This window comes from Python bivittatus, unplaced genomic scaffold, assembly GCF_059951505.1.
Source record: "Python bivittatus isolate LINGU-HERP-01145 unplaced genomic scaffold, Pbiv_v1 ctg000690_np1212, whole genome shotgun sequence".
NCBI lineage: Eukaryota > Metazoa > Chordata > Lepidosauria > Squamata > Pythonidae > Python > Python bivittatus.
In genome coordinates this window covers 4,242,961-4,253,594 of record NW_028277096.1, presented here as the reverse complement: position 1 = coordinate 4,253,594, position 10,634 = coordinate 4,242,961, and positions in this window count along the sequence as shown.

The window sequence follows — 10,634 nt, the reverse complement described above, 5'->3', positions numbered from 1 at the left end:
AGGATATTATAGTGCTAGGTTTAGGTGGTGCTGAATGGGGGATGTGTGTCTATCTTGGACTTAGGACTCAATGACGGAAAGAAATAGCACAAATTCTTAATCTACATAGCCAGCATTGGATAATAGGCTATTATGCAATGAAGCACATCATTACTCATTCAATAAGGATTTGTTTTAAACATGATTTCTGAAACAAGCCAGAGTAATTTCTCCTGCCTTGGTGTTGCAGCTTGATAGTTCTTGCTACAACCACATGTCTTCCAGAGGAATGCCTTTATCTGGCATCCTCTTCCCTGCCCCTGACAGCCTTACTGGGAAGTAAAAGGGAGGAAAAATGAATAAGGAAATAAACTCTACAGAGCCACCTCCAGGCTAGAGACTGTGTGTGGCTAGAGAGATCATCCCTCCATCCTTTGTGGGGAGATAGACCAATCTCACAAGAGATAAATAAAATAAAAATGTATTAAAAATAGGAAAAAGAGAAAATGTAAAAAGTCCTTGTTAAGTAATTACATGCAGAATAATCCGTGATGGAGAATATGAAAATATAAAGCTGTTAAAATCACAGACAGCATTCTAAAAGAACCTTCAATAGGAAAATATAGAGGAAAATACCAGACTGAACAAACTGCCCGATGATCCTTGGCTGCTCCTACTTACACATAAAAACATGCCATGACTGAGCATGTATAGACACAACAACTACCAGAGCAGCTAAATTAGGTTTAAAATACACGCATTCAAAAAAAAGATATCAAACTGAATGCTAAACCTTTTCTGTGTTAGGATTTTCTCATGGGAAGGATTCATCTCGTTATCTGCAAAACAATATTGTTATGGCTAAGTAAAGCGTGTGACTTTGTTTAGTGTTTTAGTTATTTACTGCCACTTATTGGCGTGTGTATGCTAGTTACCCAGTGGGGGGGGGGGTATGGATTGGCAATATAATGGGAGGATTATATGCCCAGCCTCTCAGTAGAGTTTTAGCCACCATGTAGTCAGTTTTTATGGGTTATGTAGTTGTAACTAATAACCAAGTAGTGTACCTCTTCTCTGAGAGTTTTTAGCTAGAGACTTTGTTAAGCTTGGGTTGTTGATAAGTCTTGGATGCTAAAATACACGAGAAGACGTGTTTTTTCCTATATTTTGTATGATATTTGCATTTTATGGAGTTTTGCATTTTTTATCAATAAACACCAGTTAGTATATATTTTCTGACTGGATTTCTTTGGAGAACAAGATATGGACATTGCATTTTGTAAATCTCTCATGCTAACGTGTATTTTTCCTAGGCAACTTTCCCGGAAGTATTGCTGCACTCTGCTCAACATTCTGTTCATATAAAGAATAGATGACTCTTGGAACAGATGTTACTTTTATGGCAATTTTTAATAAAATAATCCTGCAAATTCCAACTTTATTCTGAGGCTGGAGGAGAATCTTAGCTCCCCCTTTCCCTCCCTCTTCCCCCCCGCCCAGCACACAGCTTCTTGCTCTTTTCCTCTCAGAGAGTTGTCTGAAGTTTTCAAAGACAAAACGTTTCCTCTGTAGCAGAAATGGAGCACTCCGAGTGACTGACATTTTATATACTGTAACCCAGAGCATCAGGAAGACTTTCTAACTGCATGTGCTATTCAGCCATGGAAAGATTACTTCAAGAGGTGTGGATTCTCCTTTGCTGAAGGTGTTTAAACAAAGATTGGATGGCAATTCCATTAGGGATGCTGTATCAGTGCTGGATAGGGTGTTGGACTAAATGATATCTGAAGTCCCTTTCAACCTTTACTTTCTATGATTCTAATCATGTGTTCACATGTTGTGGACATGTTGTGTGAACACAGGCAGTTTAATGGTCTTTTAATAATAGAGGATCTACTCTGCTTGCAGTTGCAGGTTCATCTCCTAAGTATAACAGCTACTAGGTTGAGGTGGCAGGTGATGAGAAGATCTTTCTCTGCCAGACACCATTAATGGAACATTACTGCCTGTGCTCAAGAAACCAGAGCACTTTTTCTGTGACAACTACAATCTCAGTCTTGAGAAAGTTTTTGTGATGGAATGGAATTATGAAGGCCAAGCGCAGGGAGACAAACATTTTCTTAGCTCGCCAGAACTGCGTGGGAGGATCAAGAGGATGAGACTGGCACCTCCCTGAGGAATTCACACTGTTGTGGCTGGAGGACTTTGGGAACTGGGGTTTTAGTCTGGGAAGATTCTTGCTAGAGATTGTAGCTAATAAACATAGCTGAACTGATTTAGCATTGTCTGTTGGAGTTCCTTGGGCTAGGCCTGACAGTCTTCAAATTTATAATTGTGGTACGCTTCTAGCATTTTTTTTTCTCCTACAGCTTTTGCTTGGGTTTAGAAACAAAACTGATTATGGTAGTCTTGATTTTTAACTGATATTTTAATAGAAGCATAAAATAATCCAGATGAGTCCACAAGTATCTAACCTTAACCAAAGAGGCATCATAGAAAAAGGTAAACCGCTTTTCTTCTTAAATGGCACAAGTCAGGACTTCTTGTCAGAAATGAGGAACAGATGGATCAGTCTGTATATTTAAGCACTCTGGTTGACTCAGACAAAGAAATCAAGCCATGTTTGGCTTGTGGTGACACTGACATTGGACCACCAGGCCATGGGCTTCATAGGATTTCTAGATTCATGCATCTTTAAGAAACAGCAGAGGTCCTGTCCTGCTTCCCACCTCCCCCGTCCCAGGCCATCTGGAGAAACTTAGCTGGTCAGTGTGATTGCAGCTTTGCTGTTCTGAGCTAACAAACTCTTTTAAGAGAAAGAGAAAAAGAGAGAGAAAGAGAAAGAGAAAGAGATTGAGAAGAAAAGAAAAGAAAAGAAAAGAAAAGAAAGAAAAAAGAAAGAAAAATCCATAACTATTGCTATGTAAAGGAGGGGAGATGAAGGAATAGAAAGAGTATGTATGTGAAATATGAGAGAATCAGAAAAAGAGAACCAGGAAGAAGAAATTGGGAGGGAGATTAAACTAGGGGCATGAAGGACTGGAATGTCCAAGCATGTACATAGTAACCCTCAAAAAGGAATTTTGGCAGGGTCCCTCAATCATTACTGCATTTGGCAGAAGGCAAAACTGAAGAACCAAATTGGTGTCAATGTTGCATTTAGAATGGACAATCATATATTTGGGCTACAACTCTCATAATCTCTGACCGACATGAAGTCTGGCAATATGAACTGATATTATGGCAGTTATAATCCAAGCATCAGTAGGTGCTAAGGAGGAAAATCTGCTTGGTCTCTTCCGCTCAAGCTTTAAAAATAGAAGAAACAAAGCAGAAGGATGGCAGACAAAGCTATGAGCCAAATAAAGAGAAAAGCAGGAAGACAAGAACCCAAATTGCACAGAGGCTGTCAAAGTGACTAAAATGCAGTTCTCCATCTTTGCATTCCAGGTCCAAATTCTTTATTGTTGTGGATCGTCATCTTTTTGAAACTGATTTGTTGCCACCAATTAGACACCCAATCTACTTTCTGTTGAGATAGAAAGGTGAAATTCAAGACAATGGCTTAGCCTCTGACTGGACCCATTAAGGCTATCAAATGGCCTCCATCAAAACACAATGTTTTCCAGGATTGTTCGGGCTGCTAAAATTGGAAGCCAGTAAAGCTGGTGGTGAATCTTCCACTAGCATGAACTCCCCATGGGAAGCTGTTTAAAGCAGTCAGGCATCTATCTGGGGAAATCAGCGTCAGTTAAACTAAATTATCATTTCATTCTAAAATTTCAACTTATCTCCAAGGATATATTTCTTTTTCTGTGCAGGGCAGTGGCGATAATAATAGGCGAGAGTCCTAGTCATATGTAAGCATTTTATGACTCATATATTTTAAGGTGACAGATGACTAATAAACAATTTTACAAGTGAAATCACATATAAAAAGTTGGCCTCCTCCTGCATTTTACTGTCAGGGGTGTCTGTGGGCCGGTGGGAGGGGCGCAGTTTGAAAAAGCCAGGTTGTGAGTGTAATTAAAGCCCCACCCCTTTTTAATGTAGGCCCCTACTTACTATTTTAAATTATCTTCTACAAAGAGGCTGAATAAAACTTTCTACAAATTGTGTAGGCTATGAATGCAAGTGTTTCTGGAGGCACATAAAGGCTGTTTTCCTTTTTTCACACTGTTGTTTTTTTTTAATTATCTCCAGTGCATACGTACAGTACTTTCCTCCATCCCACAGGTTTATTATGGCTCTTGTGGTCCTTAAACAGCCATTCTCAACCTGATGCCCTCCTGATGAGTTGGATTATTCCCATAATCCCCACTCTTTCACACATGCTGGCTGAAAATGATAGCTGAACTCATTTGGAGGGCACCAGATTGGACAAGTCTGCTTTAACCCATAAAAACAAAAGGATGCTAATGGCCAACTTGCATGTTATATTATTAACACTTTAACAAAAAAATTAAGACATTTCATTAGCCTGTGATTTCAATCTCCTCAAGAATCAAAGCCTTGTACTTGTTTTCTGCTCAATAACCCCCTTCTCTCAGCTCCTGTTTGCTGTGGAGTTATTTCATATACTGTACCTTTTGAGGAAGATGAGGGTCAGGATTGAATACTACTTGCAGAAACTATTTGTCCTTTTTGGGAGGGGTGGAATTTGAGGTTTAGCTCCATCCCACTGTTGTCATCTGGCCAATGTGAGGGACCTGAAGACCAGGGATTCAGCTCTGGGCTGAATCCTGTTCCCTTGTCTTGCTTTAGATACTCTAATATCATGCCATTCAGATCTTTAAAAACATCAGAGGGCTAAAGACTCAACTTCCAACTCCCAACCTTTGGGGGGTGGTGAGAACATTTGGAATTCTGAGAACATGTTCTGGGCACTCTGAGCTCGGGGCTGTCATGGGGACTGTCCATTCATAGAATGGCTGCCATGGAGGGCACAAACACTTACAAAACACCAGTTTATTAGAGTTCTACTTGACAGCTTCTTGGATCTCCCCTCCTTCAGGAGGCTCTCTACTAGTCTTGTTTACTTTTGACCTTTTTCTGGACAGGTGTGCATACTTCTAAACAAAATACTGGGCTGTAGCTGCCTATCACGTTTATGTTCTCAGAAGCTTATGAGGCTTGTTTTGGTATTTTGTGACATGAAAACAATGTTAGAGGTTGGTGCATTGTTCTGTGGGATGCTCTTCTCTTTGTCTCTTTCTTGTTCTCTCTCTTTAAATTAAAGCACCTTATAATGTGTAAAATTCACATGGGGTAAATAGTCTCCTAAGCACCCAGGAAGGATTCCACAAGGATTTTGAGGGTCCCAGACCCTGATCCTTAAAGACCTGAATCTCTGGTAACCATGAATCCCACCCCCAGCAAAACTCAGGAGGCACTGTGGCACTGTGTTTCATTCAGATGGTTCCTGGATTTATTGCCTTGTGATTTTCAGCAGCCCAAGGCCTTAAGAATGAAGAGGTAGTTCACATAGTGGAAGAAATTATTTGCTGAAGGTCCCTGTAAATTGGGGGAAAAGATCTTGAACTTTACAAATTGGCTTGGTTTGTATTTCTCCTAATCCCATTTTTCCTTCTGAAAGGGCAGCATTCTCTGCTCTTCCCAAGTACCAAAATTTTTGGTGCACTTGCTTCAGTTCTACTACTGCTTTAAAGAAACAAACAAGTAAAGAATAGAAGTGAGAGACCAGGTTTGCAAACAAAGTCAGCAAAACAGAAAATAACAGAGTTGGAGAGGACCTTTAGATGCTTGCCTAAAGGATCCCCCCACCTTCACCCATCCATGTATATCTGATTGGATTATATCACTCAGTAACCAAAGTTCTCTATTGGTTCCATTACTGAAATATTCTTAAGCAGTTTACACTAAGTTTCAACCAAATGTATTCTCTCCACGCCTCATAAATGAAGCCCATTTGATAGAGTTTGCCCTCTGGGGCCACAGTAAGCAAATCTTTGCTACCTTCTGATCCATCTCATATCATGTTCAATCTCCACCTTTCTCTCCCAGTGTACTTTATCTGGGTTTCCAAAACACTACACTTCAAACTCCCTGACCCTATTCTAGTCTAAATCTAGTAGGTTGTACAGACTCAGCAACCATCTTTGTTTCCCTATTCCTTCAACATCCTTTTTAACTCACCTCTTTAAAAATGCAGCACTCAAATCTTCTTTTGTTGTATGATGTTCCTCTCCTCCTGGATTCCCTGCACCTTTCTATTTCTATTTAATCAAAGCACCCGGCGTCCCCTGTGTGTTTTGTCACTAAATGCATCTTTGTAGGTGACAAAGTATTCCTATTCCGAAAGATACATGGACTGGTAAAAGGGTGATACAGGGATACACTTCCCCCCAATGTTTGCTGATGGGTCACAGTTTAGCAATGCTGGCCAGGAATTTGAAATTAAGTCTATTTTAAATAAAGAACAGCTGAGTACATTATTCGATTGCTAAAATGAAAAATGAAAAAAGAAATGAGCTCTTGCTAATGTTATGCTACTTGACATAAGATGGGGAGGATTTTGATTCGCAGTGGAAAACCAGGTTTTTTGGGTTGTGTGGCAAGCCCATGGTTGCACACTTAGTCCATTAGTATCAGAACCATACTGTAAGCCTAACATGATTCTTTTTTTATCCCACCATGTATTTATTTATGTATTTATTTATTTATTTATTTATTGTCAACTCAAGGCATTAGATACGTTTTCTTTTTCATGGAGGTTTTATTAATTTACTCTGAGTAAATTACCTTATTCCAATATGGACATACTGAAAAATTCCACAAATATTTGTAAATGTGGTTGGTTGTCCCTTGACATTCCTCAGATACTTCAGCTTGAGCAGGAATTTCTGGATTCATCTTACCAATTTTGCTCTGAGTGAGATTTCGTGATCATTTAGCTCATGGGCAAAACCCTGGAGATATTACACTTATAAAAATGCTTTCATATCCCTTAAAATTCTATAGGTGTCTTGCTGAACCAGGGAACTTCCAATCTGGCTTAGATATGGCATTTGATAAAATGTGCTTTTGGATTACTGAAGGAATCTAAAGTAACAGTTGGAAACTCTTGAATGAACAGGAAGGGAATTCTATAAAGCTCTCTAATGCCTGATTGCAGTTATAATTAAGGGGATGGAGGCATCCTTTAAAAACCAGGGGGTTGAAGGGGGGATCACTTAAAATGCTGGACTCAGTAAAGGGTGACTGTAGTTTGAGAGGCACATCATCCTACTGCCATGTCATCTGAAATTTGACCACAATGGTACACAAGCGTTCCCATATGTGGACCACCAGTTGAGACTCTTTTGTCTTGCCAAACTGAACAAAGGAACTTTACAAAATGCAATTTGGAAAGGGGAAAAATAGATGAGATCGTCTTGAACAGATGTGCACAATATGCACGCAAGAGTGTGTTAAACCTCCACGAACCAATATGCCATTATTATTAAAGGGTATCTGGTTTCTAATTAAAAAAAAAATCACCTGTCTACTCTTGATCTGCAGAACCAATTTAAGAAGCTAAAAATGGGGGCAGTTTTCCTCTGCCTCATCTTCACACTGGGGTGCTAATCCTCCCTCTACCTCCAGCTGCCTTTCATGAGCCTTTCCCCACATATCTTACGTTGTCTTGGTGGATGCCTGCTAATCTCTCCCGTTCTTGTACACCTGGAACCTTTCTGGACGCCTCCCCCTTTATTGTTGCTTCAAAAGGTCTGTCCGGAAGGTTGCTTTAGCACTAAAGACCAGCTTGTGTGGTATAAAAGGGGGCTGGGGTTGCAGCTGAAACCTTGCAGATGTTAAGAGGAAGAAAGGGAGAGAGACCGAGAGAGGGAGAGAGAGAGAGAAGAGGGAGAACTCTCGTTGCAGCAACAGGTAAGGAACGCTGTCGCCCTGCCTTGGTCCACCCTCTCTTTGCAAGGCAAAAGGCAGGCAGCTTTTCTGGGCTGTTTCTTTTCCCCTTCTATTTCAGGCAGAGGACTGTTCTAGCTGAAAAGATGGCAGGGCTTGCTTTATTCATTTTCTTCCGAGGGTAGGAGAAGAAGCATTGCGTTTCAGGTTCAGGGGTGCAGATCCCAGCTGACCAACATCAGGAAGGGATCAACTCAGTCCAGGGCAGCAGGAGAGCTTTAAAGGCAATGAAGCAGTAAGTGAGATCAGTCTTTCTCAAGCTGCCGTCCGCTGTCCACAGCATGTCCCGTTTCTAACTTTCTGTCATATTGCAGATAGCTTTTGCAAGGGATCTGATCCACTTTTATTTGTGCCTTTCCCAGTCAGCTGAAAGAGTGGTAGGTAAGAGCTTATTTCACACTCATAGCTTTGCTTGCTCTTTTTCCAGGCAGCATCAGCTCTCTGCTTAATTGTTCAGGAGTTCTGCTTGCATCGACAGTTGTGAATGCAATATCCCAAATAGGTTGAATAGTTAGAATTAAACAGGGCAGGAATTAAAGCCTTCTGAGAAATAGGACTTGTAGTAAGACTACAGAATAGAAGAATATTTTATGTGTCTTTATCACAGCTTTACCTTACCTATCCTTCCTCCTAGCTTCAAATCCGTATTCAAGAATATAAATGCTCTGGGAATGACAGTTCTTTTAAACTACAATTAGTTTTTAATAGACTAAAACTATTTTTAGTTGCTTAACTTTTTAATCTAACAACTTTTTTTAAAACCTTGGTTTTGCAACTAGGAGAAATAATAGTTTTATTTAGCTATGGGGAAATAGTTATCCCCCAAAACATATGAGGGGGAAAATATGATAATGTAATATATCTTAAAGGGGATCTAATTTCCAAGAGAATGCACATTTTTGACACTGACTCGTGATGAATAATTCTTCCATGGAGCTGCTATGGAAATCAGAAGCAATTCCATTATTTTGGAGGTAAAAAAATCCAACTTTGTCATCACTTGGAGATGTATGAGACCCCTACATGTAAAAGCCGGAAGGTGGTAACATCACGTTAATAGTACTGAAAGAAGAGGGGAGTTCAATCTGTAGCAAATTCAGCCTGAAATTTGGTGGTGCCTAACCATTTCTTCTCCTAAATACTATGGACCCAATCTTTTGTAGAATTTTTCTGTACAAGCCTCACTGAAATGAATGAGAGCTGCATAAGGAGGCTACTGAAGTCCAACGTAGTTCCTATTCATTTCAATGTGGCTTACACTAAAGAACTCTCTCATGAACCGTCCTTGGATCCAGTGATCCTTCCTCTCTTAACACCTCTCATGGTCCTCCATCTGTGGCCTCTTTCCTTGCTCTGTTGCAGTTTCACCATTGAAGAGGGATGCCTGACTGCTTGGCATACCTTACAGACACTCCACTTCAAAATATATCCTTCTACGCATGTTTCAGCTTCTTTTTCTCCCTTCTTGTTTTCTGCTGTTTGTGTTCTTGTTCATTTTTTAATTATCAAGCCCCTAGTTGGTGTCTCTTTCAACTGCCAAGACACTTAGGTCTCTCTCACAGCTTCTCTATGAATTTCAGAGTTATGTGTAACGAGTATGCGCTAAGAACAGTTAATAAGAAGACATTCCCTTCCAGAATACAATCAGTTCTTCAGATTTTGTCTGTTAAAAGGCATGTTGTTAATATGTTAATATTGTAATATTAATCTTCTAGATGGACTAGCAATCTGGCTTGGTATTAGAAGGATAGAGATTCCTGGAGAGCAGCCATGTGGCCCCTATTCATTTTCTTTTTGGTGCCACATGGGTCTGTGAAAGTTTCAGCAGACCTTGAAATAATAGAGGGGGAAAGTTTCTGTAAATGTCGAAATGAGAGAGGGGCAAAGCCAAAACCACTTCTCTCCCTGCAACATATGTGTTTATTTATAGGAATACACTTGAAAATACCTGCTAAGAGTAATGACGTAGTCCTGCCCAACATCTGGAAGAGATTTGTAATAATTCTAATGTTTCAAATGTACACAGAAAATGCGCTTATCTGTACATGGAGATTTGTACAAAGTGGTGGTGGTGGCGGAATAGTACAAAGAGTCCAATGATGGTCTTAGCCTAACATTAAAGAAATTTATCCTCTTCCCTTTTTTTCCTTTGACTGTAATAAATTTCACGCCTGCATTTCTGTGGGATTAGCAGCTGTAGCTAGGAATGGTTTACTGGGTGTTTGGGTAGAGGAGATAGTTATAGCATCATAAGCCATGGCAATAATTAATTCCAGATGTTGGGACTGGGGATTTTTGGATAAAATAAGATACTGAGTGGTCCTGTTGTTTTTATGAAGGTTGTACCTCTATTCACGGCAAGGCAGCAAATACATGAAGAAGAATCTGGGGAAGCCATTAGCACTACCACCTCTGGCTAGTTTTACTCATCACACTAAGGATTTTGTTGTTTTTTTTTACAATGGCTTGTGGAATAACCACAATGGGCTGTGTTTCCATATTTCTCACTGTGGTTTCCAAATCATGGTGGCTGGATTTGTACAATAGGATAAGGCAAAACCAAATCAACTGCATTAGGGCTTAGCATGTATGTGTCAGTATAGCCTGTGAGTGGAAGAGGTTAAGCAAATCAGTGGGAAAATACAATGTTAGCCGCATTCAGGTTGGTTCTGCTAGAGAATAGGGAATAAGCATATCTCTGCAAGTGCCAGCTGATAATGCTAGAATTG